Source organism: Euleptes europaea, chromosome 14 (genome assembly GCF_029931775.1).
Source record: "Euleptes europaea isolate rEulEur1 chromosome 14, rEulEur1.hap1, whole genome shotgun sequence".
NCBI classification, from domain to species: domain Eukaryota; kingdom Metazoa; phylum Chordata; class Lepidosauria; order Squamata; family Sphaerodactylidae; genus Euleptes; species Euleptes europaea.
The window spans coordinates 24070894-24092462 of NC_079325.1; positions in this window are offsets into that span (position 1 = coordinate 24070894).

Sequence of the window (21569 nt, forward strand, 5' to 3'; positions counted from 1 at the left end):
CCTCAAGGTCACCCATGATATTGTATGTGTGTCAGTACTGGACATTGTTGGACACATGACAAAAAATGTCACTAACCCACAACCCTAGCATGCTGGGAGTGGGTGTTGTATGAGTTTTCCCCGTCTGTGTCCAAGGACAATTCAATATTTCCCCTACACTTCAGAATTTCTTAAAACAAACTCTACTTCTGAATCTGAGGACAGACATTCATAATCGACAGTTTCCCTGAAAAGTGATCCCCGCCCCGTCCCAGTATCCTTCCTGCCTCAGGATGTACAAGTACCCCTTACCTCCTTGACTTTCAGCTTAACTCTTGTTGTCTTTTCAAGATGGAGGCCCCTTCCCCCAATTACTCTCTCTGTCTCTTTTTATCTCTTCTAGGTCTTTGCTGCCTTTTGAAAACTAGTCACTTAAAAAAACAAAACAGCCTAAGCCAGTTAGTTAGATATAGCTTTTACCTTCTGGGCATTATTTCTCCAGCTCTTTGCATTTGAGCTGACAGTTTCGGAAAGATGCCGTACCATTCCAGCGCTTGGTGTGAAATCAGACATTCACACCAACAGCCAGAGATGACCAAGAATTCACCTTCTCAAATGAAAATATGAAAAAGAGGATCAAAAACTGAAGATAGACCTGTACCGCATGGGACTCACAAAAATGAATGAAACCCACCATTCTGTTTGTTATATTTCCAGTTCACTCAATCTGGGTAGCCTCGATTGAATGTTATTTAGGGATGCTACAGATTTCACTACGAATCAATGTATTATCAAACCAATCCTCAAAAAATCAGGTTCCTATTTGGGAATGGCGAACAGATCGGAGCCAAACCAGTAGGTGTTTGAGCATCCCAGATATTATTTGCCAATTACATGTATCAATATGTAATTGATATCAAACATAGATATGGTTGATTCACCTTCCAGTTGCTTTGTGTTTCCTCCTGGCAACTACAGCAGAACATTGCACAGGAGGAGAAGCATCTTTATACTTCACCATTTAATCAGTCCAGAATCTGTTCATGTTTACATCTCAGATGAGTGTCAGGATCAGGGAGAGATGTAGTGAGCAGACCAGTTGTCACTATGGTTATTTTCATTGTTTAGAAAATTGGAAGGGGTGAGGGCTTGTCTCTTACAAAACGATTGAGCAGAATTATTGTGGCCCCAGCAGTAACTGGGGGGCCAGGTGCTGGGAAACTAATGGAGATAACACCATGGGCAAAAATGCACGATCGCTTTAGCCTCCTTTATTCCCTGTTTCAGCCAGGATCCAGCCAGGATCGAACGCACGTTTGGCGAAACACATGCTTTCGATCCTGGCTGAACCCTGGCTGAAACAGGGAATAAAGGAAGCTTAAAGCAACAGTGCGTTTTCGCCCAGTGGTTATAACATGCCACAACTTTATTGTTTACATCTGCAGAGGTTTGGCTTGGCATAGGGCAATGAATCCATGGTATTGAGTGACCCACCTGCCACCTGATGGAAAAAACACATCCCTCAGCCTGCCTGATGGGAAAAACCCCATCCCTCAGCCTGCTTTATGAGAAATATGGCAGCTGTATGGGAACACTTGGACACAGGCCACTGTGTGATCCCCCTACCACATGGGGCAAGGTGATACCAGGAGCCCCCAAACTGGGCATGCCTCCTTACTCAATGCCCCAAGGCCCCTTAATGGGGCCCCCAACCAGTATGATGGGCATGCAGACCCAGTCTTCCCCCAAAAGGATCCACCCCAATGCCAAAACCAAGTTATGACAGTGGTAACAAACAAGGAACAGAACAATTGCAACAGCTGCAGAATAAACCACAGAACTGCATAAAAGAGAACTGGGGGAAAAACCCATGCAACTGAAGTGAGGGAGGGTAGGAAAACCAAAGAGATAAAAAATGCTGTCCAGGTCCTGGGAGGGCAGCAATTTAAGCCAGGTGGGTAGACCAGAACGAAAACTGGCCGCCTGAGGTCCACCTGCTTGGCTCTACCCCCAGGGATGGCCCAGGCAGCCACCTGATTGGCTGGCTGACTGGGAGAGCTGCAGGGGCCTGCTCAAGGAATGTGGGGCCCAGAAACGACAGAGAAGATGGCACCAGGACTCAGCACACTGCCCACCCCCACAGGGCACAAATGGAGGTCCCTGGTAGGTTCCTGCCTTAACATTTTGTTTGGTTTCTTGTGATCCACAAGAGTTATAGGCTTAGGGCAAAAACACGTGAAGTCGTGCATTTCAGTTTATCTATAAAATGCAACTTGAATGCCCATGCAGCCACTGTTTGCCATGGTGCATGCAAGGTAGGAGGGTTAACCCTTCAATGTCCAATTGATTTTGCTAACCGTACTGGGTTTGCTGTTTTGTTATTAGTGTTTTAAAGGGGGAAAGACCTGGTTTTAATGAACATACTTTTTTTTTCAAATGATCATAGAACAGCGGGGGAACTGGTTCTGATTGTTGAAAGCAAGTTAAGTTTGAAATATTACAATTTCTCTTCCTTCTCCATCTGGCTCCAAAGTGTGAAGATGGGGCCCACTAATGATGGACAAGAGCAAGTAGATGGGTAAAGGATCTGATGCAGTCACCCCTAAACATTTGAATGCATAAAACTGCCTTATACTACAGCAGACCATTTTGCCCAATACTGTCTATTTCAGTGGCTCTTCAGGAATTTAGGCAGGGGCCTTTCTCAGCCCTGCTTTGTACTTGAGGGCCACGGATTAGACTAGGACTGTGCACATATAAGACATGTGTTCTTCCATTGAGTTATGGATCTCTGCATGGATGTGCCTCTCAGGAAACATCAAGAATTGAGATGAGAATTGCATACATACATGGTCTGCAGTTGAGCAAATGGTTTTCCTTCTCTTTGATGGCCAAAGGTGTCTTCATCCTCTTAGCTTATGTTTATATTTTGCCTTGAATGCCTAGTCTTCAAGGACAGAGTATACACGTATACAACATGTGTTCTCTGCCTTCCCCAGGGTGTTAGCCCAAGAAGAAAATCCAGGAAGAACAAATACAACACTGGGAGGTTGTAGCTTCAAGCTTGCAAGATAATTTTTTTAACAGCCCTACTGTCAGATTCATTATTCAAGAACACGTGCCACCAAGACCCCACCCTCTTCCAACCCAGATGTTCTCAAACATTGACTTGTGGCTTGCAGAGATTAAACTTTTTTTCCTTGCTGTTTTAAGCAATTTCCCTTTGCGGGGAGCGAGACAGAGTGACGCCTTGATTTTTATTCATGTGCTGTTCTTGAAAGGCACAACATTTCCCTTTCAACATAAAAGCTAACTTGTGTTTTGGAGAGTGGGGAACGGGGCAACTGATACAAATTACATTAAGGAAGGACGTTTAACATCTGACTTCATCATGCAGTCTTGTTCTTTCTCACCAGAGAGTCTGGGTTAGGTCAAGTTGTAATTCAGATGACAGAGAAACTTGAGTGAAAAGCCAGGCGTGTGTAGTCTGAGGCGCAAAGTACACTACAAACTCATATAGTTTTCTATCACGTAATAGTGCAATCCTATGCAGAGTTACTCCAGTCTAAGTCCACTGAAATCCATTTGAATGTGATATGAGTTTGAAATCAATGGGTTTGTTTGTTTGTTTATTTTTTCATTTCAAACCCGCCCTCCCTGGCCACAGCTGGCTCAAAGCTGGTAACGAACATCTAAAACCATACAATAATTCATAATAACATCAGACAAACAGTATATAAAATGTTAAAATTAACAGTCAGAACAGAGATGGTGTACAGATTCTAGAAATATGAAATGGATACATACATTATTGGATGCTGTGCTATCATTTTTTTATTTATGTTAATAATAGTCTCCCTTTCTCATTGGAACTCACAGTGCATTATATGTAGGAAATCAATACAATCTACAGGATGAACTATCACAGTCTCTCATCTCCTGGATTCTCCTGTCCATATGGGGAAATCTGGAAGGTAAATGATTAGGATGGTATGTCCAGGGACTGGTGAAATTTCACAATGCACACATATTATGCTGACTTTTATTGAGTTAGACCTACTCTTTCTTTCTTTTTGCTGACAATTCACAGCTGACTTATGGCGACCAGTAGGGTTTTCAAGACAAGAGATGTTCAGAGGTGGTTTGTCATTGCCTGCCTCCGCGTCATGACCCTGGACTTCCTTGGAGGTCCCATCCAAATACTATCCAATACCATCCAAATAGTATCCAAATACTATCCAGGGCCAATCCTGCTTAGCTTCTGAGATCTGACAAGATCAAGCTATCCAGGGGCTAGCCAGGTCAGGGTATCACCTACTACCATATCCTTTTAACTGGAAAAGCCAAGGATTGAACCTTGTGCCTTCTGCATACCAATTAGATCCTCTAGCACTGAGCCAAAGCACCCTTTAGCACTGTGGTTTCACATTTGAGCAGTCATGATGCTCAGTTAATGCTAAGCCCTGAGCACTAGAGCAAAGATGTTACTGCCGGTAGCAGTCTCCACTGTGAATGAAATTGGAAGCTCTGTGGAGGGAGGAATGCATGCAGCCTCCTCCAGCATCTTGGCTCACTTAAAATTCCCAATTTCAAATTTCCTTTTGTAAATTTCAAGCCCTGTCTGACCTACCAGAATAATCAGTCCAAAGTTAACAAAGCCATTAGGAGAGGACATCTCTTCTAAAAAACCCAGACCTTACAAAAGACCCCTTTTGGAATCACAGCCCTCATAAAACTTGCCTTCATTTCCTTGGCTATGGAAAGGTTTGTGTCCCACTTTGGGGCTCTTATTTCTAGGTGCATTTTGTTCCAAATTGTCCGAGGCAGGTTTTGAGCGACGTTAGGGCACAATTATTGAGTCAAAGAGAAGAATGCTCATTTTGTGACATATATAAGAACCCTTTTCTGAAAACCATCATTCTGTTCCAGAGGCAGTGTAATAATGGCAAGCTTCCATTCTCTTCCCTTCATAAAGTTAGTCAGGACATTTTCCCCGGCATTTTGGTTAGATTTATGTTCTGCTGCTGTCCCCTGCTGACCACTCTTATCGCCCAGTTTGGCTGCTGTGGTATGTAAGTGCCACCTAGTGACAACTCACAGGAAAGGAGATAAGCATGCTGGATTTAAAAAACAACAACACTACTTCGTGCACAAGGGTCTTTTTTAAGTTTTTTGATGCTTCAACAATTATTTAGGTTATTTAACCAATCGTTTTCACATGCAGCATTCCAACTTCAAGAATATATGTATTGCAGGGAATGTCCAAAACTGGGTGACTGTTGTCATTCTTATATGAATGCTGACAATCCCCAGATGAATTTTACAACTGCCTGGAAATAGATTTTCCCTTCTTTTCCAGAATGCATATTGAGATGACAACCTATACTACAGTAGCAATGATTTCACAACACTTACTGCCTGGTCCTTTTATTTCAATTTTCTCATCTTTGCTGTTTCAACCCCAGATTCCCATTGCAATTTCACTTCTCCCTATATATGTATGTAGGTATGTGCTGTCAACTCACAACTGATTTATGGTGACACCAGCAAGGGTCTTTCAAGGAAAATGAGAAGCAGAGGTTGCCATTGCCTTCCTATGCAGAGCCCTCCTTGGTGGTATCCCATCCAAGCAATGACCCTGCATAGCATCTAAGATCTGATGAGATCAGATTGTACCACACCACCTTCCCTCCCCCATTTATCCCTACTGTAATTCTTGGGTTTTGTGACATTTGTTGTTTCCTTGCACTGAATTTTCCTATAACCTGTTTGAATTTTTCAACATTATTTATATGTTAAAATTCAGCATTACACAGGACATAGGGTTGGATCCACCCAGGTTTTCTGCTGGAGAGTAAAGAGGGAGGGGTGTCCCCTTCGATCACTATGAAGGCTATGATGAAAATCTAAGACCTGGATGTACAAAGGCTATGTGGGGCAGGCGCTGCAGAAGGAAAGGAATCGGGTGAGATTGTGCAAAAAGGGTGGCTGAATTCCCTATCCATTGCACATAAGTACCATTCTATAGATACATGGCACAAAAGAATCTATAAAACCAATAGCAAAAAGCATTAATCAATAGCATTGACAAGATAAGCTCCTACACAAAACAATTGATGGAGAACATTTATTCATTTCTGTACTGCAGTGCTCAGGAGGTTATAATATTTTACATTTATAGGGACATCCACTTTAGACAGTTTCTGTCTTTAGAAGGCTATCAGGGGCAAGACTTGACATTCTAACAGCCCATTCCGGAGGTTTCTAGGCGAAACCTCTTAGGAGGAGGCATGACCTTGCCGCCAGCGTAAGTGCGTGTAAAACTGTGATTACACACACTTACGCTGGCGGCAAGGCCAGTCCCACTGACAGCCGAGTGCTGTGGGACCACGCCTCACCCCTTCGCCGGTGCGGCCTCTCCGTGGCACAGGCCACGGCATAGAGAGGCCGCACCGGTGCAAGGGGGTGTTCCGGGAGTGGGCCAGGGGGAGGAGCCACCAATTAGACGGCTCCCTATCCCAGTTCGGCCGGTTACACCGGCTCCAGGAACATCGGTTTCGCCTGCTTTTGAGCAGGTGCAGCCTCGCTGTTTCCTAGGGGGCGAAAAGCCCCGGTAAAACACAAAAAAGCTGCAAAACGGCTTTTTTGTGTTTTACGGCATACGGGAATCGTCCCCCTACACCGCCAGCTCCGGAATGGGCTGTAAATGTTGTGGTCAAAGATGGGCCTGTTGTTTAGTCCCCACTGCATTTCCTTGGGAAGATGCCAGACAACAGAAGTCTCAGTCTCAGTCTCAGTCTCTCTCTCTCTCTAATTCCCACCAATGTTTCACCTTAAGTATCTTCACAGATGACAATCAATCAGTTTATCCAACTCTCTATGATATACCATAGGAGAAATAGAAGTCCTACAGCATCTACCCACTGTAACCATTCTAGGACTTCCATTTCTATAGTACACTATACAGTCCACCCTCTGAACCTTCCATTTCCTCCAGAGGAACTGATCCCTGTAGTTTGGAAATCAGTTGTAACTCCAGGAGAACTCTAGGTACCACTTTGAGGCTGGTAACCCTCATGTTCATGTTTTGGATGCACATTAGGGTTTTCTGGTTTTTTCCATGTCTCTTTTCACTAATGTTTATATTACATTTTTCCACCAACTGAAACACTAACTAGTTTAAAGTCTTAGAAATCAAATATTGCTTCTGGCAACATGTATATTTTTGACTTGTTGTACAACCTAGTTTTCATAATTATTTTTGATGTGACAAAACTTTCACTCTTTGTTTTCATGTGCTCAGCAAGTCTTCCAAATGTAAGGAGACATACACTGAGAATTGTGATACGGGATTGATCGTATATTGGAAATTTATTAAAAGCACAGTTTACAATATGATGACTTGACAGGTCTGCTTCTAAAATTATTCACATCTGTATTTCTGCATGAATTTTGTAATCTTGAATTAGTTTGTATTAGAAGTAAGAAGTAGTATGTGAGGAATTTTGCACTGTTCTGTCTATAACAGCCCATTCCTGAGCTGAGGCATACGGGTACGGCGGGGAAGAGGCGCCGTTTCCCCGATGCCGTTAAACAAAAAAAAGCAGTTTTGTGACTTTTTTTAAACGGGGGCTTTTAGCCCCATTGAAATAGCATGGCAGCAACAATTTTCCGGCCACCAGCGCAAGTGGCCAAAAGGGGATAGGGAGCCGACTAGCCACCGGCTCCTCCCCCCAGCCTGCCCCCAGAACGCCCCTCTGTGCCAGCGCGGCCTCTCCATGCCATTGCCGGCACCACGGAGAGGCCGTGCCGGCAGAGGGGGGAGAGATGCAGTCCCACGGCACTCTCCCGCTGGCGGGACTGGCCTCACCGCCAGCGTAAGTACATGTAAACACACAATTACATGTACTTACGCTGGCGGCGAGGTCACGCCACCTCCTATTGACTTTTGGCCCAATTCTCAGGGATGGGCTGTAAGTCACCTTGAGCAGGACCCGCGGAAAGGCAGCATAACAGTTTTTAAATAAACAAAAAAATAATCTGGATATGTATGTGCCTTTATGGTGGATTTCACTTTTTCATATGCACCTTTCTCCCCTCTGTGATACTGGTATGCACATTGATTAAATAAAAGTGCAAAAAAAAGTGATTTTTGTTACATTTTTTCCATTTGCAATTAATTTTACGAATTCCCCAAACTAAGATGAAATTGAAGGACAGAATCCTTTCTCCTTGATGTCTCTAAAATGATCATGAGAATCAGGGACAATGGGAGTTGCCACTGAGACATAATGCAAAATCCAAAGTAAATTGAAGAGTTCCTCTTCTAGGTAAACATTTAAGAAAATTCAAGAGCCGTGAAAATGTTTCGACAAAGCCAAGAAAGTTTATTTGAAAGAGCTCTTGCCTTGGCTGAAATTCCAAACTTATATGGAGACTCCTTGTTAGGTAAGCAATCTAAATAGCTTCTAGGAAAGCCCAAAGAGATTTGATAAGGTTAATGCAATTTTCCAGGAAGATCTGCACATCTCAGCTCCAGCTGCCTCATTGTATAGGACAGCCAGAGCAACAAATACATCTATATGCCTGGAGAAGAGTGACATAGCTTGTTTCAACAGTATCCACGATGCAAGTAACCCATTGCATAGGTGGAAGCAAAGACAGGCTAAAACCAATATACTGAAAAACGCAGACTTACCAAGCAATACTGAAGGGAAGGGGCAGAGCTGCTCAGGAGCTAGCATGACCCCTACACTGGCATAAGTGCCTCTTGTACCAGCTAAGTGGGCACAGATGCTGGCTTTGGGGCACTTACTCTGGCTCTGGGGAGCTGTGCAGCAGCATGAGCCTTGGGCTCCAGCACTGCCTCCCCAGCAGCGTTTTCCCAGTGCAAGGCCTCACAGTGGCATCGATGGGGGCATTCCCGGGGTATTCCCAGGGTGGAGCTGATGTTAGTCAGCTCCCAAAGCCCTTTCAGCCCAGGAATGCCCCTTTTTGCTGGCATGAACTCCATAGAGTTCCCCGGGGTTGCTTTCTAAATTCTATTTTCGGCTTGGTGCACTGGGGAGCAAGGCGCTCTGGAGGTGGCGTGACTGCGCCATCCCCAGGTGCCGCTTAACCACTGCCCCCTCCACTTAGGACTGGGCTGTTATTTGGTTTGCTCAGCTTAAATGGGAGAAGGTCAGCCAGGCATGCTGAGAACTTCACATCAAACAGGTTCACAAGGTGAGCATGCTTCTTCAGTAGCTGTACCTTACCTGCAGCGTGAGCATTGGATTCATTTATTTCATCCCCAGTGCTCATTGCCTGACTCCAGCACTGAGCCAGTCATCTTTGGAGCTGTGGAGTAGGCTTCTTTGATCTACTCTTTGCCACTTCTTTTGCCCCTGTGGGAAATCAATTTCCCCCAAAAGGACATGGTTAAACCAGGTCATTATAGTAAACAGTGCACTCATTTTGGCCCCTCTTTATGCCTGCATAGTAGGAAACATCCTTTAAACAGTCTGCAAACTGCCTGCTTATTGGCAACTGTACAGTTACTGGGATTTGTTGTAAGATTCTTTGTGTAGAGCCATGGCCAAGTCATGATGCTTTGTCTGCCTATCAGCCTAGTGGTGTTCTACAGTGGTTTCCCAGCCATAGAGAGTACATGGTACAACAACCTTGCTGAAGCTATGCCTATCTGGGCCTGGTCAGTGCCTAGACAGGAGACCTCTTGTACATGGAGGAGAGGGCTATCCATGGATGCTACTCAAAATGGATACTGGTCATTATGCATACCTGATCTCTCCATGATCAGAGGAGCATGCCTGTTATATTAGGTGCTGTGGGATAGGGCTGTCAATTCGGTTCGGCCCGAACTGAAAATCAGCCGAATTTCCCCTGATTCGGTGGTTTTTAGTTCGGGAGGAACCGAACTCAAAACTGACGGGCAACCGGGGGGGCCGAATTCAGCGAGTTCGGGAGTTCGTGAATAAATTCGGCAAATTCAGCCGTCAGTAAGCAGCATAACAGTCAGTAAGCAGCATTCTCCTCCCCCGGCCAATCGGTGGGCAAGCTGGGTCTTCTTCTGGCCAATCAGTCAGGACTGAGTACTGGAGGAATCAGTTGATGTGCGGCCCGGCCAGGGAGAGAGAGAGTGAGAGAGTGAAATCCTCGTGTGTGTGGGGGGGGTGCTTGTGCACATTCGCTCCTTTCTGTGGCTGCAGGGGGCGTATTTTTTGGGGTACAGACCCAAAACTTTCACTGGAGCTTCAGATGAAGCTTCTTAAGGTACCCCCCAAGTTTTGTAAACATTGGGTCAGGGGGTCCCGGGATATGGGCTCCCCCCTTTTTCTTTCCATGGCTGCAGGGGGTGCATTTTTGGGGGTACAGATCCCAAACTTTGAGCGGAGTTTCAGACCAGTGTTCTTAAGATACCCCCCAAGTTTTGTAAACATTGGGTCAGGGGGTCTCGAGATATGGGCTCTCCCCCTTTTCCCTCCCCCCCTTTTTCCATTTATGTGGCTGCAGGGGGCGCTTTTTTGGGGATATAGCCCCCAAACTTTTAGCATAGCTTCAGTGAATTATTCTTAAGATACTACCCAAGTTTTGTAAAGATGGGTTCAGTGGGGGCAGAAATATCGCCTCCCCCCTTTTCTCTTTCCATGGCTGCAGGGGGCGCATTTTTGGGGGTGCAGATCCCAAACTTTGAGCGGAGTTTCAGACCAGTGTTCTTAAGATACCCCCCAAGTTTTGTGAACATTGGGTCAGGGGGTCCCGAGATATGGGCTTTCCCCTTTCCCCTTTTCCCTATTGGGATGAATGGATCAGATCCTGTGCATCTTCTCCAGAGCAAAACGTTCCGTGCCTAATTGGAATCATCTTGGATTACAAGTCCTCTCTTCAGCCCCTCTTGATGGAACAGAAGACAGCCACAGTAAGACCCCTTTGGGGGCTTTAATCTATAATTTTTCTTCTGTGTATGTGTGTGTGTGTGGGGGGGGAAGCAGAGTCTGTGTGTGTGTGGGGAGGGAGCAGTTTCTGTGGGTGGGGGGGAAGCCAAAGGGGGCTTTCGTCGGTTCTGCCTGGGGTGTGTGTTCCCCCTCGAGTCTCTCGCTCCCTGGTTTGAGGGGGGAGGTTTCAGTTGTGTGTTGCAAAGGTGTTGTTTAACAAGGTTGTGTTTGCAGTTGTTTTGCTAATTTCTCAGCTGTTGTCGGGGCTGGGAGCTTTGTGCGTGGGTGGCAAGCTCTGCTGAGAGATGCACATTAAGGGTGGGGGGGACCCCTTTCAGGGCCCATATCTCAGCCCCCCCTGACCCAATCTTTACAAAACCTGGGGAGTCTTTCAATAAACGTCCTTTGAAGCTCTGCCAAAAGTTTGGGACCTCTAACCCCAAAAATGCCCCCCCAGAGCCGCGGAAAGGCGTGGTTGTGTTTTTAATGGCTTTATTCGGCCGAATTTTTTTTCCGAACTTTGAATTCCCGCCGAATTGAACGGATCCAAAGTGGGGGAGTTCGGACTTCGGCACGTACCGAACCCACAAGGGCCAAATTCGGCCAAATCCGAACTGTACCGAATTTTTTCTTTTTTTTTTTGACAGCCCTACTGTGGGACACAGGCAGGACAATGCTGCTGCTGTCATCTTGTTTGTGTGCTTCCTAGAGGCACCTGGTTGGCCACTGTGTGAACGGACTTGATGGGCCTTGGTCTGATCCAGCATGGCCTTTCTTATGTTCTTATGTTATGTTCTCTTTGGAATCCTATAAAAGCCTATGACCGAAGTAAAGTGAGACATAAAGGTGCTGTTTTCCAGATACTGCACTGAAATTCAAGTTACCTTGGTCACTGCTGTACTCCACAAATGATCGATATTGGAAAAGGGAGGGGAAACCCTCATGCTGAAAGAATATCAATATGCCTTGCAAACAACAATAGCCTGTAAAAAGACGGTGCGTGCAGTTCCCATGTAATTCACAGGGTGATTACTGAATATGAGTACCTGGCCTCAGACGCTAATAGTCATACAAATCATTATGTTCTTTTTTGCGAAGACTGGAAAAAAATTCTAATAAATGGCCAATCCATATTTTATGAAATGAGCCTCCGTCCCCATCTCCATGAATTTCTGGGATTCTCATAACACAGGGGCAGACCATTAGTAAAGTCATTTGGTATTCTAGTGGATGTCAAATGTGGTTTGGTAGGTATTTCATTGTGTTTTGACATTAATTGATGGACACTTAAACTCTTCATAACTCAGTGGTGCTTCAGAACGGAGGAAATTAGAAAGATGAATTTCTAAGAGATGAACCCATTGAAGAGAGATGTGACTGCAAATTCATTACAATCAAGTGAGCTGAGGACCGTGACGCCCCAGTGAGTAGAATGGTGGCCGATTTTGGTTTATACGTGACAAGGCATCCTGGGAAGCAAAAAAGGAGGTGTTGGCTGGAGAAGATTTATCGATTACATGGCAGAGGGCAGATTCCAGGGCTTTAGGATATAAATGGACCATCTTCTGTTGCCAAAAGCATATGCACATTTTAAGCACTACAGAGCTTCCCTTAACAGAAAAAACTCAGATCTGTAATAGAAAATATAGTCATCGGGTGTCTGAGAATATTGTTTCAAAATCAGTTAAGAAAACTATTGTGGAAGGCTATACAAAGTAACAAAAACAACCAATTAAAAGGCTGTGTGGGGGTTGGATAGAGAGCCAGCATAGTGTAGTGGTTAAGGTGTCAGTCTAGGATCTGGGAAACCTAGGTTCGAATCCCCACTCTGCTGTGGAAGCTTGCTGAGTGACCTTGGCCAATCACACACTCTCAGCCTGAACCTTGGCTAGTATTTGAATGGGAGACCTCCAAGGAATACCAGGGGTGTGACACGAAGGCAGGCAATGGCAAACCACCTCTGAATGTCTCTTGCCTTGAAACCCCTACTACAGGGTCACCATAAGTCAGCTGTGACTTGACGGCAAAAAAAAAATGGAGTTGGGATACTTATGAAAATCTTCTCAAAATTTTGTATTATTGGAACTGAAGATGGGCGGAAGCATTCAGCATCCTCCAAAGTTTTGCTATTTATTTTCAAACATTATACATAGCCCTGTGTATGTGCTGTTTGCTGTAGATTTTGATTTCTTGTATTGATTTGGAGATTTTTTCTCCTGTATCACCAATGCAGATGTGTGCTGTGATAATATTCTGTAAAACGAACAATCTTTGTATGACTGTACATACCGCTGTATCCAGGAACAGGTATATCAGTATAACATAGGCTAGGTATGATCATCTGGATTCCTTTTGATCAATGTACATATGCAAATTGACAACATGATGGGCCCAGATACAAATCAACTGACGGAACTGAATGCCATGGCAACTTGCAATCAGATAATTTCTTTCGGATGTTTTAGAATGAGAGTTAAACAAGCAGAGGACCTGCAACACCCACAAGGTGGTAATCCCATCCTTCCCCCTCACTTGGTGGGGCAGCCTTTTGCTGGACAGTATGCCCGACTGAAGTGCAGCCACAGCTGCCTCCACCACTGGTTGACAAAGAAGAGGAAGAGGAAGAGGAAGAGTTGGTTTTTATACGCCAACTTTCTCGACCCCTTAAGGGAGACTCAAACTGGCTTAACAATCACCTTCCCTTCCCCTCCCCACAACAGACATGCTATGAGGTAGGTGGGGCTGAGAGAGCTGTGACTAGCCCAAGGTCACCCAGCTGGCTTCATGTGTAGGAGTGGGGAAACAAATCCAGTTCACCAGATTAGCCTCTGCTGCTCATGTGGAAGAGTTGAATCCACTGCTCCAAACCACCACTCTTAACCACTATACCACGCTGGCTCTCATAGCAGCAGGCGGGGTGTGTGTATGTGAGGGAGGGGATCCTGCTCATGCCTCTCCTGCCTGCCAACCTGGCTGGCTCACACAGTGAAGGACCAATGGCTCCTTGCCCTTCTCCTTCATTCATACGGTTACCAACCTCCAGATACTAGCTTGAGATCTCCTGCTATTACAACCGATCTCCAGCCGATAGAGATCAGATCACCTGGAGAAAACGGCCACTTTGGCAATTGGACTCTATGGCATTGAAGTTTTTCCCCTTTCCAAACCATGCCCTCCTCAGGCACCACCCCAAAAACCTCCAGGTATTTTCCAGCCTGGAGCTGGCAATCCTATATATCCACCCACAGCACCACCACCTCCTTTTTCAGATCTTTTTGCTGAGCCTTTTTCATTTAGCCTTGTTTTTTTGTTTTAGGTGTTCCCAGACCGATAACTTCTCTTTGCTGTTACGTCTTTTTCATGCTATAACAGGTGTCAGTTTTAACAGTAATTGATTCTATCCAATGATATGTTTGGGGGGAAAGTGACTGCAATACTAACAACACTTACCTGGGGCGAAGCCCCACTGAGTAGACCTGAGTAGGATTAAAAGTAGACCCACCTGGGAAGTGCCCAGTGAGTACCCTGAACTATGTCAAAAACAAGAATTTTTAAATTTTAAAAAAAGTATGTTCCCCAAATTTTGCAACGTGCCTGCTTGGCAAACAAATGAATGTAGTAAGGGTTAGAGTAGAAAGGGTGTAAAGTTTGAAAAATCATCACTCAAGAGTCAAGGCAAAACCCAAGCATTGCTGACTGTATTTTGGAAGAGCCATTAGCATAAATTTTCATGCTAACTGGCTTGTTCTCATTTTTTTTTAAAGAACACAAGAAATCTTTGTGCTTAATTAGTCTCATACAATTCAGAAACATTGGATAGGCTGGCATTGACTAATTACAGCTGTTAATAGAGGATGATAATAATGAATGGAGCAAACCCTCGCTCAGGCCTTTGAATCAAATTTTTATTTCCCCCGCACAGAGGTTGCTCTCATCTTTCATCTACATTCCGTGCAAGAATGCGTCAGAAGAAATCAAATTTCAACACACCAGAAACATTTTTCTTGCCCAATTGGCTTTGCAGGGTTTTAGATTTCATGCATCGCCAGTTTTACAACCTTTTTTTTTTTGTCTTTTAAAACATCTTCTCCCTTGTTTTATCTTTGAAATGGATCCCTGGTGCTTTCTTGGATGGGAATTTGCTTTGCCTTTCAATTGATCAGAACTTTGATACAAGGAATTGATTTTTCTCTTCTGTTGTCCTGGGGTGCAAAATAATGTGGTGGGAACCTTAATCTTGGTGGAGAGTGACAAGAATTATTCTATTTTTTTAAACCCCACATATGTTTGAGGTGAGTAAAAAAGAAAACAAATGAAAATAATACTGATGTATTCAATATTTTGCAATCCGTATACAAATAATAGCCGTAAGAGAAGTTTAGAGAGCCAGGGTAGCGCAGTGGTTAAGAGCGGTGGATTCTATTCTGGATAACCAGGTTCAATTTCCCAGTCCTCCACATGATGCCTGCTGAGTGACCTTAGGTCAGTCACAGTTCTCTCAGAACTCCCTCAGATTGCAAACCACCTCAGAGCATCCCTTGCCTTACACATTCTACATTAGTCACCTGTGACTTGACACCACCAGTTAAGAGTTTGCTTTACAGCAGGGAACAATTTCTGGGCCAAACCAGATGTGATCGGGTCTACAGGCCCACTCCTGATTGGGCTTACAGCACATGGGGCTGAGGTGCTGAGGTTCTTCCCTGGCACTTTTTCAAAAGAAGAAGAAAAAGAGGAGGAGGAGTTGGTTTTTATATGCTGTCTTTCTCTACCACTTAAGGAAGAATCAAAGTGGGTTACAATCACCTTCCCTTCCTCTCCCCACAGCAGACACCCTGTGAGGTAGGTGGGGCTGAGAAAGTGTGACTAGCCCAAGGTCACCCAGCTGGCTTCATGTGTAGGAGTGGGGAAATGGCCACCCCCCCTGCAGCTGTTTTAGCACTTGAAAAGGTGCAGGGTGGGACCAGAGTGCCTCAACCTGCTGCGCTTTGGGCCCAATCAAGATTAACAGCATTTTAAAGTCACAACCTAAGGGTTGAAACCACTGGCCCAGTGATACACTGGGCCAGTGGTTTCAACACTTAGGTCTTAAGTTGCTATTATTTTTGTTAGGCTGGATCCTATAGTTCTGTTCTTCTCAGTGAGGAGTCCTGCTCCAATGGAAGGAGTTTTGATGCTGGAGTAAAACTGTTTCTTCCAGTTCATGGACACCATATTTTGAACAGGGTATCGGATCCAACTTCCTCCTCCTCCTGTTAATACGTCTCCTGTCTGAAAAATATGTCTCCTGCCTTAGAGCTCGCTCAGCCCCGCCTACCTCACAGGGAGTCTGTTGTGGGGAGGGGAAGGGAAGGTGATCGTAAGCCGGTTTGACTCTTCCTTAAGTGGGAAGAGAAAGTCGGCATATAAAAACCAACTTTTCTCTTCCTCTTCAAGTCGGCTGTGACTTGGAGGCACTTTCTGCCACCGGTTAGCGATGACCAACTTCTCGGCACTTTCTCAGACAATTCTCAGAAATGGTTTGCCTTTTTCTGAGAGTCTTATCCCGCCTTGTAACGTTGGGTGCTCTATGGGGTGCTTCCCCTGAGTTACGTTTTGCCAGTGAGGTATAGAAACTTGCTTAGCAGTCTGGGACGGACAAGGCTTCCTCACGGAAAGGACACCTCAGAGGGTGTAAACCACATCACAGACACTTCCCCAGCAAAGATAGTGCAAGTCAGGTACGCTCCAAATCAGGCTGCTCAAAACATTCAGCAATATTCTTGAGTTAAGTGCTTCCCATTAATATGCCCTGAAAAGATCACAATGCGTGGTTCCCTCCAGGTCCTTTCTTTCCATTTCCCAATGAAATAATTACTGTTATTATGCTTTCTGCTCACCTGCTCACGGTTTTCATATCGGGCATCTCCATTTCCAAGTAATAACAGCTGCCTAGAGGTTTCAATTAGCTTATAATGAAATGTTGCTCATTAATAAACCCCCAGGACAGTCAAACATATGCCACTTCAGTTCTCTCCCTCAAGCGCTCTCTCTCTCTCTCACACACACACACATATACACAGAGAGAGAGAGTTTTCAAATATGATCAAGCTTTATTTTCTGATTGATTTGTGTGATCTAATGAGACATTTGTCACTTGAAAACACAGGATTATGTAGGATCAAGTCTTGTCACAAAGCACTCTTCTTTCCTGTGTTGGGAGGCTTTAAAACAAAGCTGGGAATAGTCATGGTTTATATCAGAAATCTGGTGAATGTATATTATATTGTTGTTAACACATTTAGGAAGCTGCTGGGACAAACGTCTGGCCTTAGCTTGTAAACCTCGAGGCCAGCTGACTTCATGGTAAATGACCACACTCCACTTTTTTTTAGACTCTTGGAAACAAATGATATTTGTCATCGGCCAGGAGCAAATATCAAAAATGAGTTTCATGACCCGTTAATATCTGACTTCTGCAAATATCTCTCAAGAAAAGAAGGCACTTTCTCTGAATGACCTGCTTTCGCTGGCTTTTCTATCGTTTATTCATACCGATTGACACATAACCAGACTTAGTGTCAAATTGAGAGCCAGCGTGGTAGAGTGGTTAAGAGCAGCGGTTTGGAGCAGTGGACTCTTATCTGGAGGATCAGGTTTGATTCCCCACTCCTCCACATGAGTGGCAGAGGCTAATCTGGTGAACTGGATTTGTTTCCCCACTCCCCCACACGAAGCCAGCTGGGTGACCTTGGGCTAGTCACTCTCTCTCAGCCCCACCTACCTCACAGGGTGTCTGTTTGGGGAAGGGGAAGGGAAGGCGATCGTAAGCCGGTTTGAGTCTCCCTTAAGTGGTAGAGAAAGTCGGCATATAAAAACCAACTCTTCTTACTCTTCTTCTTCAAATTATATCAAGCCCTGAGAGGACCAAGCTAGCATCCATAATGAGGAAAGCAGGTAAAGGGCTCCTATTGTGTGCATAATTACTGTGTGTACCCTGAGCTACTGCATGCTCTGTCAATTTTGGCTCAATAGGTGTCTCTTCCCTGTCAACTTACCTTGGGGCCCTCTAAGTGTTTTCTACAATCTCAGCTGTAAGAAAAGATGCAACAGAAAGTGTATATGGAGACTCATATGTCCAAAGATATTAATATAGCCTTGCCACACTTATCTTGTTCAAGAGCATTTGGAATCCGGTTGCCTTTCTTCTATCACATTGCCAATATTCACCGCTACACCTTCAAGACTGCAGCCAGCCACTAGGTGGGGCTACCTTATTTCCAGGTGGGCCTTCAAAGAAATGGGGGGGGGGTCTGTGATTTCTTTATAACCAACAACCATTTCTGTGAACAAGACTGACTGTCTGGGTGTTTTAGTGTCTATAAATTGTCTGGCTTTCTCTTCCGTGCCATTTCATCCTAAAAAGTGACACCTTCATTGCTTTTGTGAATCAAGCCTGTGATTCTTTATTTTCGCATAGTTTTTTGCTCACCCACCCTCAGTTTTCCCCTATAATGTATTTTCAATGTTATTTGTGCAACAATGTCAACACTATAATTTTTGTATGTGTGTCTGCATATATATGTGTGTTTGTGTGTGTTTGTGATGCATTAAATAAATAAACAAGAAAAACCCTACAGTGTGCATACATACACAATAGAACGAAATAGAAAGCTGATCTGCTGCAGTGGTTACAGACTAGGATCTGGGAGAACCAGATTTAAATCCACACACTGCCATGGACACAGCTGCCTTATACTGAATCAAACCTTTGGTCCATCAAAGTCAGTATTGTCTACTCAGACTGGCATCTGCTCTCCAGGGTCTCAGGCAGGGGTCTTTCACATCACCTACTGCCTAGTCCCTTCATCTGGAAATGCTGGGGTTTGAACCTGAGACCTTCTGCATGCCAAGCAGATGCTCTACCACTGAGCCACAGCCCCTCCCCAAAAGCTTGGGCCAGTCACAGACTCTCAGACTAATGTATCCTCAGAGGGTTGTTGTGAAAATAAAATTGAGGAGAGAAAAATATAAGCTGTTTTTGAGGAGAAGAATTGAGGAGAAGGGTGTGGTATAAGTGAAGTAAATAAAGTAAATGAATAAACACCAGACCAGCAGAGAAAAGCAGGGAACCAAAATAGTTAATAAAATATCTACAGCCCCATCTCAGCCTCCACCACTCTTCCTTCATGCATATTTCAAAGGAGAAGATTGAAGGTAGAGCCCATGTCTTTATTTGGATTTCTGTATAGAGCTTAGTGAATGTAGATGCTCTGGAAACAGTTGAACGTCAAGTCACAGCCTACTTATGGCAACCCCATAGGGTTTTCAAGGCAAGAGACATTCAGAGACTGTTTGCCATTGCCTGCCTCGGGGGGAGGGGGGGCTGAGAGAGTTCTGAGAGAACTGTGACTGGCTCAAGGTCACCCAGCAGGCTTCACATGGAGGAGTGGGGAATCGAACCCAGTTCTCCAGATTAGAGTCTGCTGCTGTGAACCACTACACCATGCTGGCTCTCTGGAAACAGTTATTAATAACAATTAATAGCAGTATGGGTGGGAAAGCCTAACACAAATTATCATTACAAACAAAGCCCAGGTGAATGATGGAAAAATAAATATGCAAGATAATTATAAAACAGAATTTTAAAAATCGATGTGCCTAAAATGACCTTGGGAAAGTGCGAATGGAGAAGAGATATAAAGAGAAGAAATGATGGTTGCATTGCCAACTCACCATCTTTCACTAGAGGGAGCCCTTTTACCATGTCCTGGAGTTAACTGGAAGCAAGCATTGCAAGCAGAAGTAACAGAAATATCTGACAGTAGTGTTTGGAATTTTCCGTACTGTGGATCCAACTTTGAAAGACGTGGGATTCCTGCGGTGCGGCACAGCTAGATGAATCTATGGTTTCTCATTCATAGGGTAAAATCTAACCAGTGATGTGTGGTTGCTCTTCTGCTTGAATTGCACTTTGATTCCAAATTGTGAGCCGCAGCCTTGAACACTTAAAAAGAAAGTTTGCTTTTTTTGTGGAGCATCCTAAATGGTTTGAAACTGGCATGAGCACTCTCATACTGGCTTCTTGTTGCTATCTGCCACCTGCAGGGAACATTCGAAAAGAGCAAGAGTCCAGCAGCACCTTAAAGACTAACAAAATTTCGGGTAGGGTATGAGCTTTTCGTGGCTTACGAAAGCTCATTCCCAACCTGAAATTATCTTAGTCTTTAAGGTGCTGCTGGACTCTTGCTCTTTCCTACAGGAAACATTATGCAGGTTAAAAAGAGGGGTTTTCAGGGGCAGGCTAGCCCTAGAATTCATCAGGATAGTTCCTGAGGGACCACTGCCCTGAAAGGTCACTAACAACCAAGGTTGCCAGCTCCGGGTTGGTAAATACCTGGAGATTTTGGGGGCTGGAGCCTGAGGAGGGTGGGATTTGGGGAGGGGACTTCAATGCCATAGAGTCCAATTGCCAATGTGGTCCTTTTCTCCAGATGAACTGATCAGCTGGAGAGCCATTGTAATAGCAGGAGATCTCCAGCTAGTACCTGGAGGCTGGCAACCCTACTAACAACCAGGAACAAACAGAGATGACTGACCCTATTGGGCTCAGCTGCTGCTGAATGTTTCCTTTGATGCTGCGGTGGTGGTGAAGGAGGTGGAGACAGTTGTGTTGTGGGAGAAGCCAGTGTGGTGTACTGGCTAAGAGCGGTGGACTCTAATCTGGAGAAACGGGTTTGATTCCCCACTCCTCCACATGAGCGACGGAGGCTAATCTGGTAAACCAGGTTGGTTTTCCCACTCCTACACATGAACCCAGCTGGGTGACCTTGGGCTAGTCACAGTTCTCTTAGAGCCCTCTCAGCCTCACCTACCTCACAAGGTATCTTTTGCTGGAAGGGAAGGAGATTGTAAACTGGTTCGATTCTCCTTAAAAGGTAGAGAAAATTGGCATATAAAAGCCAACTCTTCCTCTTCTTCTTCTTCTACTACTACTAGTAGTAGTAGTAATATCTGGTATTGTGGCCTTGCTCATTTTACTTGCCTAACTTCCAAACCTGAGAGTACTCCTCACAAATTAGTTCTCCGGTGCATTCTCACATTGCCAGCTGGAACTACAGTTCACTTTAGTACATCCTGAGAATGGGCATTTTTACTGAACAAGGGATGCCATGTAGATGCAAAGCCAGTACACACACTCAAAAAGTAGCTTACCTGCCCATGATGTTCCTGCATCATACATCATAAATCAGCAGCGAACATGTGCCAGCAGTGGTGAGCCAACCACCTGTCGTGCTGAATACCTTCAATTGTGCAGGCAAGAAGGGACTCAAATATGACCTGTTTCTAAACTATGAACACATCGTCAGTGTGGTAGCACAACCTTTGCAAAAATAGAAGCATCACCAAACATAATTGGTGTTGGTTCTGAGTCGCTTCAGCAAAGCGTGACAGCTTTGATTCCTGTCACAGTTTCCAGTTCCACTAGAGTTGTCTTAGAATTTCACCTCAGGCAGAATAGAAGTGGGGGGGAAAGAGTTTATTTCAGACTAGTAAAAGTGTTCAGTGAAGTTTTGCCTAACCGTATCTCTCTTTCCCCTTCTGTTGTCGTCTTCTGCCAGAGGGTGAAATTATGGATGGATGGATGGATGGATGGATGGATGGATGGATGGATGG